At 46.7% G+C, this 7,958-nt stretch overlaps 1 non-coding gene across 1 annotated transcript; it reads left to right on the top strand.

The window, feature by feature from the left end:
• Window positions 1-4,778: 4,778 nt before the first annotated feature.
• Window positions 4,779-4,853, top strand: Trnac-aca (transfer RNA cysteine (anticodon ACA)). Its single transcript has one exon. It is a non-coding gene; the product is annotated as a tRNA-Cys (tRNA).
• The last annotated feature ends 3,105 nt before the right edge of the window (window positions 4,854-7,958 follow it).

Genomic DNA, 7,958 nt, shown 5'->3' with positions numbered 1-7,958 from the left:
TACGAAAAATTTTAAGCTTCTTCGTCAGAGTAATCAATGGATACGGCGATTTACGTCAAATATTTCGATACTCGCAAACTCACTCATCAAAACATTTAAGGTACTTTACGTTCACCTTGTATCATGAAATTTGGCAAGAAGAAGGTTCAAATGGTTCAAATGGCTCTGAGCACTATGGGACTTAACATCTGTGGTCATCAGTCCCTTAGTTAGAACTACTTAAACCTAACTAACCTAAGGACATCACACACATCCATGCCCGAGGCAGGATTCGAACCTGCGACCGTAGCGGACGCGCGGTTCCAGACTGAAGCGCCTAGAACCTCTCGGTCACAACGGTCGGCCAAGAAGAAGGTTTCACAGTAAGAGTAAAGAAAAATATCCGAAAATTGTTAATGTGTAATTATGTCACACTGGCGTCCGTCTGTGTATCTGTTCGTCTGTCAATATTTTTTCCTCAGGAAGGTATCAAGTTGAAATTTATGTCACATGCTAATGTCTACACTCCCTTCTGGCGAGAAAAATTGAAAGAATCAAAAGATACGGCCATTTGTGCCATTTATTTCGACAGTCACTCTTCAAAACCTGAAGGGTACGTCCTCTTGACCTAGAGTCATGAAATTTGACGGGAAGCCAGGTTTCACAGTAAAAGTAAAAGAAAAAATACTGAAATTGTTGTTCTGAAATTATATCACAAAAAATATTTTTTTGTCCTTTGTTGGTCGCGTGTCTGAAATTATATCACAAAAAAATATTTGTTTGTCTTTTGTTGTTCGCCTGTCTGTTAAGTTCCATTTTTCTCAGGAACATGTGGAGGTATCAAATTGAAATTTATGTCAAATATTAATAGTATCTATAGTATCTTAGCTATGTAAATAATTTAAGCTTCTAGGTAAATTCTGGAAATTTGTGATAAGATCCTAAGGGACCAAACTTCTGAGGTCATCGGTCCGTAAGCTTACACACTACTTAATCTAACTTAAACTAACTCACGCTGAGGACAACACACACACCCATGTTCGAGGGAGGGCTCGAACCTCGAACGGGGATAGCCGCTCGGACCCTGACAAGGCACCTAAGACCACGCGGCTATCCCGCACGGCAAGCTTCTAGGTCAGTGAAATAAAAAGATCCAGAAATGTTAATGTTGTGGTCTTCAGTCCGAAGGCTCGTTTGACGCAGCTCTCTAGGCTACTGTATCCTGTGCAAGCCTCTTCATCTACGAATAACTGCTCTCTTACATTCTTCTGAATCTGCTTAATATAAGTCTCCCTCTATGATTGTTAACCCCCACACTTCCCTCCAATACGAAATTTGTGGTCCCTTGATGTCTCAGAATGTGTCGTATCTGCCAATTGCTTCTTTTCGTCAAACTATGCCACAACTTTCTTGTCTCCCCAGTATTCAGGAGCTCCTCAGTACTTTCGTGATCTAGGCACCTACCATCCGGTAATGTATGGTACATACTTCGATGCTCGCTTACTCAGTGGTCGGAAAGCTATAGATGAACTATCTACGTAGAGTTTGGTCCTGGGAATCTCGCGGTAAAAAGCGTGCTTATAAACCGAGAGGTTGCGGGGTCGAATCTCGGTTGGATCACGGTTTCTTCAGTATTCGTTTTAATCTAGTCTTCACTCCTCAACGATGTGAGGAGTTGCAAGAACAACACGTGTTTCTTATTCCACAATGAACTGTAGATCCCGTTTCCGCTGTTGGATCACTGGGTTAGGTTAGGGACATCCATGTCACCGAAGTGGCGTCCAATAGAAACACTTGCACCAGGCCATTGAACCACACAAAATTATTATTATTATTACTATGTATATACTTCATTAGGTTTGTACGGAACCCTCAGGCAGCGAGTCACACACGCACTTGCCGGTATTTTTTAATTTTTTAAATACAGCGTATATCAAAAACGATCATCCTATATCATATAAATGAAGATAAAAACTTGGGGTGCATTTACCTTCGCACTGGCTGTAAGTTGTTGGTTCACATAAGTGGAAGTAGGGGTCTCCCTCATTGGGTTAAGTGGCTCGCTGCCGCGTTCATTATCAATTTTGCTTGTTGACGAATGGTACAAAATGGCTCTGAGCACTGTGGGACTTAACACCTGTGGTCATCAGTCCCCTAAAACTTAGAACTACTTAAACCTAACTAACCTAAGGACATTACACACATCCATGCCCGAGGCAGGATTCGAACCTGCGACCGTAGCAGTCGCGCGGTTCCGGACTGAGCGCCTGAACCGCTAGACCACCGCGGCCGGCTGTTGACAAATGCATCCAAATGAAAGTGGGTTTCGTCGCTAAACCAAACCACATAGCGCATACTAATTCCCTTCATGCCCCGCAGCCAACCATGCAGTTTGAAAGTCTTAACGAAAACCATTCAGTAGTCCAATAATAATTGTCACCCTGTAAAAAGACGTGACTGTGAGAAGCAGGACACTACTAATACTTAATCCGAACACGTTTCTGTTATTCATCCGCATCAACTTACGTTTTTCTACGTTTCGAACCAGCTGTACTCACCACACCATGTAGAGTTTTGTTAATCTTTTATCCTCCTACAGTCACTCAACTTCAACACCTTCCCGTAGACTACAGCCTCATCAGCAGACAGCCGCAGATTGCTGCCTCCCCTGCCCGCCTGATCTTTTATGTATACAGAAAATAATAGCGGTCCTATCACTCTTCCCTTGGCACTGCTGACGATACCCTTGTCTCTGATGAACATTCCCCGTCGAGGACAACTTGCTGGGCTCCAGCAAGTCTTCAGCACCATGGCACTACGGAAACCAAAGTCAAAGTGCACCCCCTCAACAGCTGGAACACCTCATTGATCAAACATACTGAATAAATGCATGTGGTATTTTTTTCTCAACGACATATTTTAAAATTTTAATTCGCTATTGGTTTTGGATGTTTTCTTTGTGATTATGACACAGTTTGATTAAAACAAGGGATAGGTTTACAGGACATATACTGAGGCGTCAATATGTTAATGGAAGATTATGGCTAGAGTGCGGTAAGCTAGTCCAGATGGATGTGATTTGGAGAAGTCGTCAGAGTTCATGAAACATGCACAGGATAGGCAACAGTGGAGAATTGCTTCAGTCCAGTCATTGCATTGTAGTCTACAACAACAATAACGGAGTTTGTTATCGATTTCACAGGACTATGTCTTCTACACAAAACAAGACAGAAACTTGGGATGATTTTTAACTTATAGGACAACAACAATTTTATTCTGAAAACAAGTATCCGTCTTTAAGAAGATATTTTTTTGCTTGCAGGGATGTACAATATTTTTTACAATTACACTTAGGATCAAGGTTTTCGTTTACCTCTACAAATGTTCAACTTTCCGTCCACCAGACATTCGACAAACGTCCAGACCATATTCAAACTCGTCCCGCACTTTTGCGAGCATGTCTGGAGCTGCTAATCTATACAGGGTGCTACAAAAAGGTGCGAACGAACTTTCAGGAAACATTCCTCACACACAAAGAAAGAAAATATGTTATGTGGACATGTGTCCGGAAACGCTTACTTTCCATGTTAGAGCTCATTTTATTACTTCTCTTCAAATCACATTAATCATGGAATGGAAACACACAGCAACAGAACGTACCAGCGTGACTTCAAACACTTTGTTACAGGAAATGTTCAAAATGTCCTCCGTTAGCGAGGATACATGCATCCACCCTCCGTCGCATGGAATCCCCGATGCGCTGATGCAGCCCTGGAGAATGGCGTATTGTATCACAGCCGTCCACTATACCAGCACGAAGAGTCTCTACATTTGACACCGGGGTTGCGTAGACAAGAGCTTTCAAATGCCTCCATAAATGAAAGTCAAGAGGGTTGAGCCCAGGAGAGCGTGGAGCCCATGGAATTGGTCCGTCTCTACCAATCCATCGGTCACCGAATCTGTTGTTGAGAAGCGTACGAACACTTCGACTGAAATGTGCAGGAGCTCCATCTTTCATGAACCACATGTTGTGTCGTACTTGTAAAGGCACATGTTCTAGCAGCACAGGTAGAGTATCCCGTATGAAATCATGATAACGTGCTCCATTGAGCGCAGGGGGAACAACATGGGGCCCAATCAAGACATCACTAACAATGCCTGCCCAAACCTTCACAGAAAATCAGTGTTGATGACGTGATTGCACAATTGCGTGCGGATTCTCGTCAGTCCACACACGGTGATTGGGAAAATTTAAAATTTGATCACGTTGGAATGAAGCCTCATCCGTAAAGAGAACATTTGGACTGTGCGCTGATATGAAACTTCCTGGGAGATGAAAACTCGGGACCTTTGCCTATCGCGGGCAAGCGCTCTACCGACTGAGCTACCCAACCACGACACACACCCCGTCCTCACAGGTTTAATTCCGCCACCAACCACGACACACACCCCGTCCTCACAGGTTTAATTCCGCCAGTACCTCGTCTCCTACCTTCCAAACTTGGGTAGCTCAGTCGGTAGAGCGCCTGCCCGTGAAAGGCAAAGGTGCCGAGTTCGAGTCTCGGTCCGGCACACAGTTTTAATCTAGCAGGAAGTTTCATATCAGCGCACACTCCGCTGTAGAGTGAAAATTTCATTTTAGAAACATCCTCCAGGCTGTGGCTAAGCCATGTCTCCACAATATCCTTTCTTCCAGGAGCGCTAGTTCTGCAAGGTCCGCAGGAGAGCTTCTGTGAAGTTTGGAAGGTAGGAGACGAGGTACTGGCGGAATTAAAGCTGTGAGGACGGGGCGTGAGTCTTGCTTGGGTAGCTCAGTCGGTAGAGCGCTTGCCCGACAAAGGCAAAGGTCCCGAGTTCGAGTCTCGGTCCGGCACACAGTTTTAATCTGCCAATCTGAAGGTAGTTGGAATGACCCTGTGCCAGGCACTTAAGTGTGAATTGAAGAGTATTCATGTACAAGATGCAGATATAGAGATACGTGTAGTGAATTTACTGCTGTTGCTTTGCGCCATCGCAGTGCGCTGGAAGCCGGCCGCGGTGGCTGAGAGGTTCTAGGCGCTTCAGTCCGGAACCGCGCTACTGATACGGTCGCGAGTTCGAATCCTGCCTCGGTCATGTATGTGTGTGATGTCCTTAGGTTAGTTAGGTTTAAGTAGTTCTAAGTTCTAGGGGACTGATGACCTTTGATGTTCGGTCCCATAGTGCTCAGAACGATCTGAACCATCAGTGAGCCGGAAGTTGTTGCAAGCAGAGGCGCATAGACGGAATCCTTCGCAACCCCATACACGAAGAGAAAACATGTACCATGGGATCTGGTGACGTTGGAGTTCAACGGTGCAATTCTAGATCCTGCACCTGTTAAGCCGATTGATAGTGAGGCCCTACTGCACATGATAGCCTCAATTTGTCATTTGTAACGGAATTTCATCCGCTGGATTGGAAAACAAAAAGTGTTCTGTTGCTGCGCGTCGCCGTAGCCATGTCGACTCGACCTGCGTCCCTGGAGGAAAGGCGATATTCTTTTAGACAAACACAAATGAAAAAAAAAAAATTAGAAAACCGACGTTTGAAGCTCAGTGCAAAATGATTCTACTGCCCCCAAATATATATTTCGCTTAAGGAGCACGAATATGGGAGATACTAGGGATCATACGGAAGGATATATATAGTCGTTTTTCCAACGATGTCTTTGCGAGTGGTGCAGGAAAGGAAATGACTAGTCGCACACATCGTACGGGGGCTCGCGGAATAGTCTATGTATGTACACTCCTGGAAATTGAAATAAGAACACCGTGAATTCATTGTCCCAGGAAGGGGAAACTTTATTGACACATTCCTGGGGTCAGATACATCACATGATCACACTGACTGAACTACAGGCACATAGACACAGGCAACAGAGCATGCACAATGTCGGCACTAGTACAGTGTATATCCACCTTTCGCAGCAATGCAGGCTGCTATTCTCCCATGGAGACGATCGTAGAGATGCTGGATGTAGTCCTGTGGAACGGCTTGCCATGCCATTTCCACCTGGCGCCTCAGTTGGACCAGCGTTCGTGCTGGACGTGCAGACCGCGTGAGACGACGCTTCATCCAGTCCCAAACATGCTCAAGGGGGGACAGATCCGGAGATCTTGCTGGCCAGGGTAGTTGACTTACACCTTCTAGAGCACGTTGGGTGGCACGGGATACATGCGGACGTGCATTGTCCTGCTGGAACAGCAAGTTCCCTTGCCAGTCTAGGAATGGTAGAACGATGGGTTCGATGACGGTTTAGATGTACCGTGCACTATTCAGTGTCCCCTCGACGATCACCAGAGGTGTACGGCCAGTGTAGGAGATCGCTCCCCACACCATGATGCCGGGTGTTGGCCCTGTGTGCCTCGGTCGTATGCAGTCCTGATTGTGGCGCTCACCTGCACGGCGCCAAACACGCATACGAGCATCATTGGCACCAAGGCAGAAGCGACTCTCATCGCTGAAGACGACACGTGTCCATTCGTCCCTCCATTCACGCCTGTCGCGACACCACTGGAGGCGGGCTGCACGATGTTGGGGCGTGAGCGGAAGACGGCCTCACGGTGTGCAGGACCGTAGCCCAGCTTCATGGAGACGGTTGCGAATGGTCCTCGCCGATACCCCAGGAGCAACAGTGTCCCTAATTTGCTGGGAAGTGGCGGTGCGGTCCCCTACTGCACTGCGTAGGATCCTACGGTCTTGGCGTGCATCCGTGCATCGCTGCGGTCCGGTCCCAGGTCGACGGGCACGTGCACCTTCCGCCGACCACTAGCGACAACATCGATGTACTGTGGAGACCTCACGCCCCACGTGTTGAGCAATTCGGCGGTAAGTCCACCTTGCCTCCCGCATGCCCACTATACGCCCTCGCCCAAAGTCCGTCAACTGCACATACGGTTCACGTCCAAGCTGTCGCGGCATGCTACCAGTGTTAAAGACTGCGCTGGAGCTCCGTATGCCACGGCAAACTGGCTGACACTGACGGCGGCGGTGCACAAATGCTGCGCAGCTAGCGCAATTCGACGGCCAACACCGCGGTTCCTGGTGTGTCCGCTGTGCCGTGCGTGTGATCATTGCTTGTACAGCCCTCTCGCAGTGTCCGGAGCAAGTATGGTGGGTCTGACACACCGGTGTCAATGAGTTCTTTTTTCCATTTCCAGGAGTGTAGATGTAGAGATAGATGAAGACAAATTTCGCCAATAAAAAAGGTATTAATTTTACGGCCGCAGCTACAGGTGAACGTGTATATCTCATCCAGAACCGCAGGAACTGTGAAGGTGAGTGAAAAATTTGCGCTCGTGAGCATGTAAATCAGAGGGACCTATCTAGTTGCGCGTAGCATCACCTTTTCTAGTGGCGTGGACTCCACGAGACAACGGCTGGAGAATAATTTGGAACCATCACCTGCAACACACGGAGACCATGGGTCGTTGATCACTCGAGGGCGAGAACACGTGATCTATGGCGACACACGAGCACTATCGCGTTTTAATATTGTCAGGGGTATCGATTTGTTCATCATAATATTTCGAGACAGGAAGGTATCTGTTTGTTCATCTATTTATTGGGACGGGCGACATCGGTCAGTCCATTCATAATTTTGGAGAGGCGAGACACTATGTATTCCTTAGTTGAGTGTAGTTATGCCAAATTCAAGCGAGTTTTGTGACAAACTGCAAATGATAATTGTTTACAACGTGCCACAGTGGTGTTGAGGAGGTAGAGTCGGGAAGCTACTAGAAACTGGCCTATAGAAACCACCTAAGCTACAGCGCATGCGCGGTGCGCGAGATTTTCAATATTTACTGTGTCTCTGCGCACCAACTACTGGTACTAATGAGAAAACCAGTAGGACCTGTTTAGTAGTGAATTGTACGTTGTTTTTGTACTGGGCTACGATTTCGCTACAGGCTTCGCTTTTCGAGTTATTCAAGAAAAATGTACGAAGGTGTACCGAC

Source organism: Schistocerca gregaria, chromosome 8, assembly GCF_023897955.1.
Source record: "Schistocerca gregaria isolate iqSchGreg1 chromosome 8, iqSchGreg1.2, whole genome shotgun sequence".
Classification (NCBI taxonomy): Eukaryota; Metazoa; Arthropoda; class Insecta; order Orthoptera; family Acrididae; genus Schistocerca; species Schistocerca gregaria.
The sequence above is the reverse complement of the archived record's forward strand: the minus strand, read 5'-3'. Positions and strand labels throughout refer to the sequence as shown.